The 10,678-nt window shown below is 50.1% G+C and overlaps 1 long non-coding RNA gene across 1 annotated transcript; it reads left to right on the forward strand.

Moving 5' to 3' along the window:
- Nucleotides 1-2,328: 2,328 nt before the first annotated feature.
- LOC111095746 lies at nucleotides 2,329-7,943 on the forward strand. Its single transcript, XR_005357676.1, has 3 exons — nucleotides 2,329-2,442; nucleotides 5,835-5,933; nucleotides 7,352-7,943. It is a non-coding gene; the product is annotated as an uncharacterized LOC111095746 (long non-coding RNA).
- The last annotated feature ends 2,735 nt before the right edge of the window (nucleotides 7,944-10,678 follow it).

Raw genomic sequence — 10,678 nt, forward strand, 5'->3', positions numbered from 1 at the left:
GCTAAGGCCGCTAGTGACAGCTAGGGACGGCTAGGGACGGCTAGGGACGGCTAGGGACGGCTAGGGACGGCTAGCGACAGCCTGCGGCTCCAAGCAAGAGCCTCTCTCCCCCTTCCCTTTCCTTGTGTCACTCTGTCCAATCCCATTGCCTCATCACTGTCCTCCGTCCTGGGCGACTCCCCACGGGGACGAGGTCACGGTGTCAGGGCCCAAGGGTCACTCCTGCCCGCCTGCCTGTGGGTTCCGCAGCGCACCCCACGTCACCGTAAACCTCAGCAGAACACCGGTCTACGCAGACGCTGACGGGCAAAATTCCTTCCGGAGGGCTTGGGTCTCCCTCCCACAGAGTGTTTGTGGTTCATCCACATTTAAAATGAGGCTCGTGGAGGATGCAGGGAGGTTGAGGTTAAGGGCAGAGATGGAAAAAGGAAGAAGGAAGGAAAGAGAGATCATGTATCTCCCTTTCGTCTTGGGTTTTGATGAAAATAAACAACAAAAAAAGGAGACAATAAATAACCTGAGGCCCTTTTATGAAAATCCATGAAAGTAAAATCTGGGGGGACAAGATGAAAATAAAAATTAGGTAATCATATGGCATTATCCCTCCTCCCCTTTTTTTTTTTTTCGCTTGTTTGTGCTACGATTCACTCCTCTGTCGTATCCAAGACACGTTGGACCGTGGGCCTCATACAACCCCTCAGATGTTGTCCTTCCAGGCGGAACATGAAAGTGATTGCTGCTCGTTTTTTTTTTTTTTTTTCTTAATATCTCTTAATCTAACTCAAACCACGTCAGGGTTTTCGTATGATGACAATAACTCCCAAAGAACAAAATGTCATGGAAGGAACACACGCTTATCCATTGTGTTTGTGCCCTGAGCTGGACTCGTTACTGCATCTGTTCTCTGAAGAGTTTAGTTTAAAGTAAAACTTAAGAGAAATTTAAATATTTTCCAGAGTGAACCTTACTGTGCAGGTGGTGGTTCACTCAAACTTTCTAAAAGCCAGGTGTTCTGGGCTCCTGGGTGGCTGGTGAAGCGTCTGCCTTGGGCTCAGTCATGATCTCAGGGTCCTGGGATCGAGCCCCACATCAGGCTCCCTGCTCAGCGGGGAGTTTGCTTCTCCCTCTGCCTCTGCCTGCCACTCCCCTTGTTTGTGCTCCCTCCCTCTCTCTCTCTCTGTCCAATAAATAAAATCATAAGTAAAAATAAATAAATAAATAAATAAATAAATAAATAAATAAATAAATGTAAAAAGCAGGTCTTCACAGAAAAACGAAAGATTTTAATCCCAAACTACTACGGCTTTATTTCAGATCATTCAGGCTAGATTAAGTCCATTCATGGATCATTTTTTTCTTCTCAAAGTATCAAAGCACTTTACAGAGATGTACTCATCAAGTCTCACAAATCTTCTTTTCGAAGGTGAAGAAAGAAATCAACTTGTTTACAGAAGGACAAAATTTTGCCTTCCTCTTCCACGGTTCTCTTTTCTTTCTAGTGGGAAAAGCAGGGGAGACAGGTAGCTCCAGCCCACGCACCGTGTTGGGCAGGTGCCGGATGTGACCACCCTTTTCTCTTTAATTAGAGAGGAAGCCGGGCTGGTCCACACCTTTTTTGTGATGGAGAAGAATGATCTAGAAGGTTCCCAAGAACACCACGGTGGCGGGCAACGGGAGTCCCAGAGACAGCGGACTTCCAGACTGAAGCTCCATCCTTGGGTTCCCATGGAACCTTTTTCATTCTTCAGTCGTTTCCATCTCGGTTTGTATTTTGCGATTCAGGACCTTTCTTGTCGCCGTGATTCTGGTAGCTTCTATATTTTCTTGTGACTCTTAAGTTCGAAAGCTTCTCATTTCCCCCAGTTGGATGCAATGTATTCGTGACAGGGAGGGGGTGTGTCTTTTAGAAAGTAGATCAATTCCCCTCTTACATTTTCTCTCTCTCCTCTAACCCCTGTCCTAAAATCATCCCATGGGTCTTCTCAGTCTATCGGTGTCGTAAATTCAAAAGGCCCTCCAGCAAGGAGACGGAATAGGGAGGGGGTTGCTGTTCACGAAAGTGTCGGTTACACGGGATGAAGAGACTATGTAGTCCGCTTGGTTCTCAGGACTGTACGGAGACTTGCCACTTACGGGGAGGGTAGAGCTCATGGTGTCTGCTCTTACCACAAGAGAAAAAAAAAAGAAAAAAGAGAGAAATCAATATGAAATGCCCCTCCCCCCAAAAAAAGTTTCAAACAAACAAACAAAAAATTGTCTAAAAAGAGTCAGTGTGTTTCCATGCTTGGGAACCTTGGATAAAGAATCTATGAGAACCAAAAAGGAGGAAAAGTGAGCACATGCACAAATTGTTTCAACAGCCAAGGGGAGAGATTACCAGGAGGCAGAAAACAAAAGGTCCCTGGGAAGGACTGAGGAGGTCATCGTAGCCCCGTCTACACGGTAAGCACTGTTACGAGGGGTTCTTCAAACATGTCTGCTGGGAACAAAACCGGGTAGGACTGACCAGGGTGCAGAGGGAGGCCCGGCAGGGTGCTGGGAAGTGACAATGGGCCACTTCCTCCTCGGCCAAGCATCCCTGCCTCACCTCTTTAAGGAAGTCTTTTCTCCTTTTAATGGAAGACTTGGAAGTTCACGATCCTTTGCCTGATTTGTTTCTCACCCCAATACAATCTTGCTCAGAGTTGCTCATGTTCCCACCATCCCCCCATTACAGGCCTTGCATTTATAAAGGTAGGACGATGGGATTCTTGTTTAAGTCACTAAAGGGCATTTCCCTCTTCTGATGCTCATAAAAGGCTCTCAACGCCATCCTTCATTGATCCAACCAGTGGACGGGCTTTCCGCCAGAACGGAGTACAGTCCACCCCCTGGGCTGTGGCGGTATCCGGTCCCCGGGGCCGAAGTGGGCAGTTACTGGAGCCGTTTTCACATAGATGTCAACGGAGTAAACCTGGGCTGGGAACAGACTCTACCGGACACCAGCGCCCGCTGACCGCTTTCCACACCAGCGTCGTGGGCTACACGACGGGAACCGCTCGTGGGAACTATCCCCCCGCCGGCGCGCTGTCGCTTGCTCTTCACGGCAACTCTGTGCAAAATGGGCATCTGCTCCTTTTTGCTATAAAAGGGAAACAGAGGTGCCCAGTGGTTAAATAACCTGGGCACGTTGGTGGAGGCGGCTCACCGCTGCACATCCCCATGCTGCCACCCACCTCCTTAAGGAGCACGTGGGGAGAGGCTGGATCCAACTGGAAGTCATCCACTGAAGATATTTACATAATTTTAAATTTCTGATTCAAAAAAATTTTAATGACCAGGCCGCTATTTGGCACTAGGCGTTCCTGGGTTTTGTTGTTGTTTTGGTTTTTAATTTATTTCTTTAACCTGGAAAAGGAAAGACAATTTAAAGTGCATAAAATTCTTTAAAAAAAAAAAGATTTTATTTATTTATTCATGAGAGATGCAGAGAGAGAGGCAGAGACCCAGGCAGAGGGAGAAGCAGGCTCCGTGCAGGGAGCCCGATGGGGGACTCGATCCCAGGACCCCGGGGTCACGCCCTGGGCTGAAGGCAGATGCTCAACTGCTGAGCCACCTGGGCGTCCCTAAAATTCTTTTTTTTTTAAATAAAAGGACACCAACTGCAGACTGTACGTGTAGAAAACCCACCAAACCAGAACATATGCAGAGCCACCCCCCCTGATCAGTGAGTACTTTCCATAAAACGCCGGTTAGGACCGTTTTGAGCTTTCCAGGCTGTACGATCTCTGTTGCAATTATTCAACTGTCCTCGTAGCACCCAGGCTGCCACAGACAAGACCTAAAGAATGGTGTGTTCCCTTATCTTTATTTAAAAAACAGCCGCCCCCCGCCCCCCACTCCCTCATCCAACCCCACTCCCAGCTCCTCTTCTGCCAACGTTACTCTCCCTACAGGGTCTCCTTTAAGGCAAAGTTCTGACCCTGGGGTCCTTAGGCTCTAGGCCTCCACACTCATCAAAATTGTTTCAAAATGTTCCTAGTGTTTTCATTTGCAGGAGGATTTTTTTCGGGGGTAGGATCTATAGCTCTCATTAGCCTCTCAAAGGTTTCATGACTGAAGGAAAGTTAAGCCCAAGATCCCGGTGCTCAGACAGTCGCTTCTGCCTCCAGAGCCGCCCAGAGGCCTCGAGGGGTGCTCGCGTCCTGCTGTCTCTGCACGTGCTGTTCCCTGTGATTTACGAGCCTCGCTCACACCGAACTCCTCCTTGGGCCCCAAAAACATCTTGCGCAACATTCAAGTCTCAGAGCTTTGCAAATCCTTTCCCATCTGTTTGGTGTGGACCTTCGATTTAATTCACCTCCTGAACCTCTATTGCTGAAGTGCTTCCTTGCAGTCCGGCTGCGTGTCCTGGGAACAGAGACCCAGATCGCACGGCTCCGGGTCAGCGCGACGAGCAAACATGCAATCACCAATTCGCCATGGGGGGAGAGTAAAAGGTGCAGCCAGATACTCAGCGTGGGTCCCTAACCCAGGTTTTGGGGCATCGGGAGATGTTTCTCAAAAGAAATGCAGGTTAAGTGGGGGCCCAAGGGGTGCCTAGGAACCCAAATATGGAACCAGAGGCTGGTCGCACAGAGAGGCAGAGGGTGAGTAGAAGGGAACGTAGGGGCCAGTGGGTGTAGACAAACACAGGGGAGTTCGTCAGAACGGAATACGGGGTGCGCAGGGCAGGGGACTGGCTGGAGAGGCCGAGAGCTGGGACCACCAAGGACCTCGTGTCCAGATTGTTGGTACTTGATTACGAAGACACGGACAGGTCAGCAGGCCACCCGCTTTGGCATAACGGGGCCTGCTTAGCAACGGAATCCCGGGCCCGCCAGCGCCGCCGCAGCAGGTCTGCCTTTGACCGCAGCCCTGGGCCGGCCCGGGGGGCTCAGCGGTTTAGCGCCGCCTTCGACCCAGGACGTGACCCCGGGGTCCCGGGATCGAGTCCCCTGTCAGGCTCCCTGCACGGAGCCTGCTTCTCCCTCTGCCTGGGTCTCTGCCTCTCTGTGTCTCTCATGGATAAATAAATAAAATCTTAAAAAAAAAAAACAAAAAGATGAACGCAGCCCTGGACAACTCGTGCGCACAGACATCCGAGGGGGACCTCTTTATCCTGGGGGAACCTGCTTCCCACTTCACCTGACAAGCCCCCCCCCACCCCGAGCCAGGCTTCCAGAAAGGCTCTGGGGTGACATCTCCCAGGGTCCTTGCTGAGGACAGACCTTCCTGCTCTTACGACAGGGTTACAGCCTGATAAACCGTAGCAAGTCGAAAATATCCTAAATTAAAAATGCGTTTAATACACCGAACCTACTGATCATCATAAATGTGCTGCTAGAGACTATTTCCATGAGCCTGCAGTTGAGCAGAACCATCGGACTATCCCCCGGGACGGATCGGCCCCTGTCCTGGGGGGATGCACGGAGAGGCTGCCTGCGTTCCGGGGCCTGTCACCGTAACAGTCGCCGCCCCCTGTGGTGGCCGGGCTGGCGGGGAGCCTCCCCACTGGCCAGCCTCTCCAGAGACGACTTGGGGAAAGATCCCAATTCAAAGTCCGAAGGACAGTTTCTACCAGTCGCGTATGAATTCCACACCATCGTAAAGTTGGAAAATTGTGAAATCAAACCATCCTAAGTTGGGGGCCCTCTGTGCGCAGATTCCCGGCTCTGCCCTGGACCTTCTCATTCCGTAGGCCTGTGTTGGAATCAAAGACTCTGTCTTTCCTGCAAACTTTTTTTTTTAATTTTTAATTTTAAATTAATTAATTAATTAATTAATTAATTAATTTTTTATTTTATTTTTTTTAGAGTAGGCTCCACACCCCACGTGGGCCTTCACCCCAAGGCCCTGAGATGGAGGGTTGCATCGTCTCCTGGCTGAGCTGGCTCGGCACCCCTTTCTGACAGGTTTGTAAGGATGATTCTTAGTTTAGGGAAGCTTGGGGAAACACATCCTGAGCCCCCCGAGCCACAGGCATTGCATCCAGGGTCCCGGGTGCTCTCAACCCGCAGGTGTCACGGCGCTCATTGGTTGTCCTAGAATTATTTTCTTAGGTGGCTGTTTGCCGGGAGGGCGGCGAGCCCTTCCCTCCTGCCCGGCCCTGATGCCAGCACGGCCCGCTGCCCTGAGGTCAGCAGAGGTCCGAGCCCATTCGGGAGGACCCTCCTCCCCCCCATCACCCCCACCTCCCGCGGGAGCCCTGCAGCAGGCCCAGGGTCCCCGGCACGTGAAAACCAACGTAGCCTCAGTCTTCCTGAGCCACTTCTCGGCCAGGCCTTGGGCCGAAGATCCGAGTCAAGGCCGGGAGGACGCTCCTGTCACCAGCTGGGGCTGAAACTCCTCTGGGCCCCGTGGCATCCCCGGTGCCAGCTGAGAACCGGGGCCCCCTGCGCCCCCCCAAGCCGCCTCCTTTGGCTTGCCTCTCAGGTCACCCAACGACTGCATTCGACCCTCTGACCTTCTGTGACAGCAAATTCCTTTGGCGACCACAAGCTGCGCCAAGGAGTTATTTCCTTTTATTTGTTCTGTGTTTCCTTCCCAGCTAGTTGTCCTCGCTTAAGCAATCCCTTCTACGGAGGAATTAATTCAATTACTGTGTCCTTGTGCGTGGGGGCGGCGGGGGGAGGGGGAGGGGGGGAATAAGTATTTAAAAATCCCCTGAAGGATTTCTTATTCTGTTGCAAATCATAATAGTCCTGACCTATACACAGCACGTGTCCATTTTGCAAATTGGGGGGTGGGGGGGAGAAATGCAAAGCATATAAACCCTGCCAGCGAGGATGTGATGCCCGCATCATCCCGTGTGCCACGGTCCCATGAGCACGGTCTCCTGTGGACGGGCTCCTGTCGCTGGAGCCCCGCACCCAAGGACCTGAGCCTGCAGTATTCAGGCCTCACAGGCGGGAAGGTGATGTGAGGGTGCGTGGGGCCAAGGCCCCCGGGCAGGGCGTGGGGGGTCAGGTGTCCTAAGGAACCGTGTGAGGATTTGTCACTCCAGTTCCAGCTGGCTGAGGAAAGGGCAGACACCGCTGGGACGCTGGAAAATCCGGCTCCTTTCCCAAATACGCTCGTCCTCAAAAAACCCAACCTGGGTAGCCCTCCTCTGGAGCCTTTCCAACCAGCTGGGCGGGCTCACGGCTCATCAGCTGCGGCCACGGGCCCACGGGAGAGCGTGGACTGGCCAACTGGGGTTCCTTCCCTCAGGGACCCAAGGAAAAGCCAGAAAGGGATTTCTCAAGATTGAGGTTTTGTTTTTTGTTATTCTTTTATGGGCTTCTTTGTTTTTCTTAAATGATTGTGATTTGGTTACTTTTATCGTTTAAAGGCATATGCTCATTACAAAGCATTTGTTGAGGAAGAGGACTAAAGCCGAAAATAATAAAATCATAAATCACCCAGCACCTGGGCTCCGCTCTCCTGCCTGAGATGTTCTCGCTCAACCAGGATTCTGTGCCAACGTCGGCCGCACCCGGTGCTGGATGGAGCAACGTTCCTGGAGCTTCCTGCAGGGCTTGGCTCAGCCCCAGGTTGGGGGTGACCCCCGGAAAACCAGAAAGCCCGTGCATCCTTTGCTCACTGGTCGGCTCTGGGCTGGTAACCTGAGGACTCGGCTGCTGCCACTTTTTTTTCATCTTTTCCCTGGACTTACCCCTTCAGTCCCCATCACTGAGTTGGGAAGCTTGATGAGCATTTTTAGAGACTGAGCAAAACCATGCTGGAATCTTCTGTTTCCCTTCTTGGTACCCTACGCCACTTTCATGGCAATGGTATGAAGCTGTACCTCTTTCTTTCTTTGGGTCTTTCTTTCCAGTCAATTACTTTTTTCCTGGTGTTTATTATATTTTGTCCATTCCTTGAGGAAATAGATAAGAGAGAGATTCTATGCACTGAATTAGCCATCAAAAAAAAAACAAAAAAAAAAAAAAAAAACGAAATCTTGCCATTTGCAACAATGTGAATGGAACTAGGGGGTATGATGCTGAGCAAAATACATCCATCAGAGAAAGACAATTCTTGTATGGTCATATGTGGAATTTAAGAAACAAAACAGAGGAGCGTAGGGGAAGGGAGGGCAAAATAAAACAGGATGAAACGGGAGAGGGAGACAAACCATCAGAGACTCTTAATCACAGGGAACAAACTGAGGGTCGCTGGAGGGGAGAGGGGTGGGGGGCAGGGTCACTGGGTGACGGGCATCAAGGAGGACGCCTGATGGGATGAGCCCTGGGAGTCACATGCAAGACTGATGAATCTCTGAAACTAATAATACACCATATGTTGATTAATTGAATTTAAGCAAGCAAAAAAAAAAAAAAAAAGAGAGAGAGAGAGAGTTTTTACACATTGAATTCACTATTTTGAATTCCATATCTCCCAAGACCAGGTTCTTACGTCCCCATGGGACTGGGGGTGGTTCTCTGCAGTTCTAAGCAGAGGATTGTTTTCCTTTGACTCCTGTCGTCCACAGTCACGACCTCCCCACGAGCACAGACACAGGCGTGAAGGAAGGGACTGCAAATTCCAGGAAGGGTCTTGAGAGTCTTGGCAGTTGCATCCCCCGTGGAAAACTGGTAGCCTTAATCATACTGAGTGTAGTTATGTTTAGTTGTTGAATGTACTGAATAAGCACTTGCTTCCTCCATTGCAATAACTCGTCGCTGGGCCTACTGTTGCTGCGTTAAACCCTCTCTAAGAATAAGGCTTAAAAAGACTCTCTCATGTGGATTGGAGCAATAATCAGACATAGAAAGTTCTACAAGAGGTTACATCTTCAAATAATATTTAAAAAAAAAAAAGATCACCTAATAATGTTCATCTATCCCAAGTGTGGAAGGAGAAACAGAACACGGGGACAGTTCCAAGGCCTCAACGTGAGCATATTCAACGGCAGCATTGCTTGTCACTGGTGCTAGGGGGTCTCTGAGACGGCCTCCAAAATAGAGCCCCTCTGGGGGCCTCCTGAAATCAGCTCCCATATTGATTAATTCTATAAACAGTTATTTAGCAGCAGGTTCTCTGTCAGGCACTGGAAATGCAAAGATGAAAAGGACGTGGCTCCTTTTCTTAGAAGATCATAGTCTCCTGGGGGAGGAAGCCAACACACAGCTAACTGCTATTGACGGCAGGACTGTGAGATAAGAGAGACGCGCGCAGACGCTGGGGGCAGTCGAGGCCTCTGGACCACTATGCATACCCTCACTTAAAAACTTAGTCAAGAGACTTGGGGTTTCAACTGGTCTTAGAGTGTCGGGCCGAGAAGAAGGTGGGCAGTTAAGGCAAAGAACCTGGTATGTTCAAAGGCATGGAGATGTCAAAAGCTGGCTTGGTCCAGACCCATGAGATGTTGGGTGTAACTGGGCCATAGGTTCATGACTATGACTATGACTATTGACTGCTGGGGAGTGGTTGGGGGGTGGGGAGGGAGACGAAATTAGAATAAGCCTGAAAACAGACTGAAGAGTTTTGCTCGCCATCCTAGAGAATCTGGAAGTCATCCTACCAAAAAGGAGAGGGAGCTGATGGGATCAACATTTTCTTTTGGGATATGACTTCTTGTGCCAAGGATTAAAACAGCTGCAGCCAGGAGCGACCAGCAGGTAAAGGATTAATTGTGAGGTTCTTGCAGTTTTCCTGGCAACAAAAACACAGATTGGAGCTAGGGTGACTGCAGTGAGGAACGAAGGCTGAGGGACGGAGTGAGGAGATGTTGCAATAATAAAATTTGGGGTTGATGAATATCCCGTGGGAATGGGGTTAAGTAAAATAAGTATTCATTTTTTTTCCCCTTAAAACATAGGGTAGATGGTGGCATAACTAGGGAAACCTGATTATAGGATATATTTGCAAGGAGACGTGAGTTACGGAGAAAAGCCGATGAGCTCCACTCTGCAAAGTGTTGGTAGGGTTGGGGTACCTGTGGGATGATGCACGGTTGGGAGTTTGGTGTAAGCCTCAGGAGGGAGGAGACCTAGGGATCTGATTTTAGGAGTCCTCACCAACACACGGGCAACGGGCAAAGAGCTTTGGGTGACCTTATTCATTCACTTCATAAATATTTTGTCTATTTCCTACACGCCAGGTGATGGGCTCACGAGAGCATCAAACCCAGGGGCAGAGATTATGAGGGCAGGACTTCAGAGTTAGTATCTCAGGCATCGGGTATCAAACTTCAATGAGTAAAAATAATCAATCAGGGAGCTGGCTGAGAACTGAGATTCTCTGATCCCACCTTTGTGACCCCGGCCTTATTAACTAGCTCCCAGGTGGTGACGGTGCTGGTGGTGTCCAGAGAAACAAGGTCCCGGGGGTGGCCAGAGGACATGGAGTCACCATCGGGGATTGAGAACAGAGGGAAGAGGAAAGCCAGATTATGAGGTCCCTTCAAGGTCCCTGACCCTTGGGGATCCCTGGGTGGCTCAGCGGTTTAGCGCCTGCCTTTAGCCCAGGGCGCGATCCTGGAGACCCGGGATCGAGTCCTGTGTCGGGCTCCCTGCGTGGAGCCTGCTTCTCCCTCTGCCTGTGACTCTGCCTCTCTCTCTCTCTCCATCTATCATGAATAAATAAATAAATAAATCTTTAAAAAAAAAAAAAAGGCCCCTGACCCTTAAGCCACACAGTGGACATTGTGAGTTTAGAATCTATGAAAATACTC

The sequence above is a fragment of the Canis lupus genome, chromosome 4, assembly GCF_011100685.1.
Source record: "Canis lupus familiaris isolate Mischka breed German Shepherd chromosome 4, alternate assembly UU_Cfam_GSD_1.0, whole genome shotgun sequence".
NCBI lineage: Eukaryota > Metazoa > Chordata > Mammalia > Carnivora > Canidae > Canis > Canis lupus.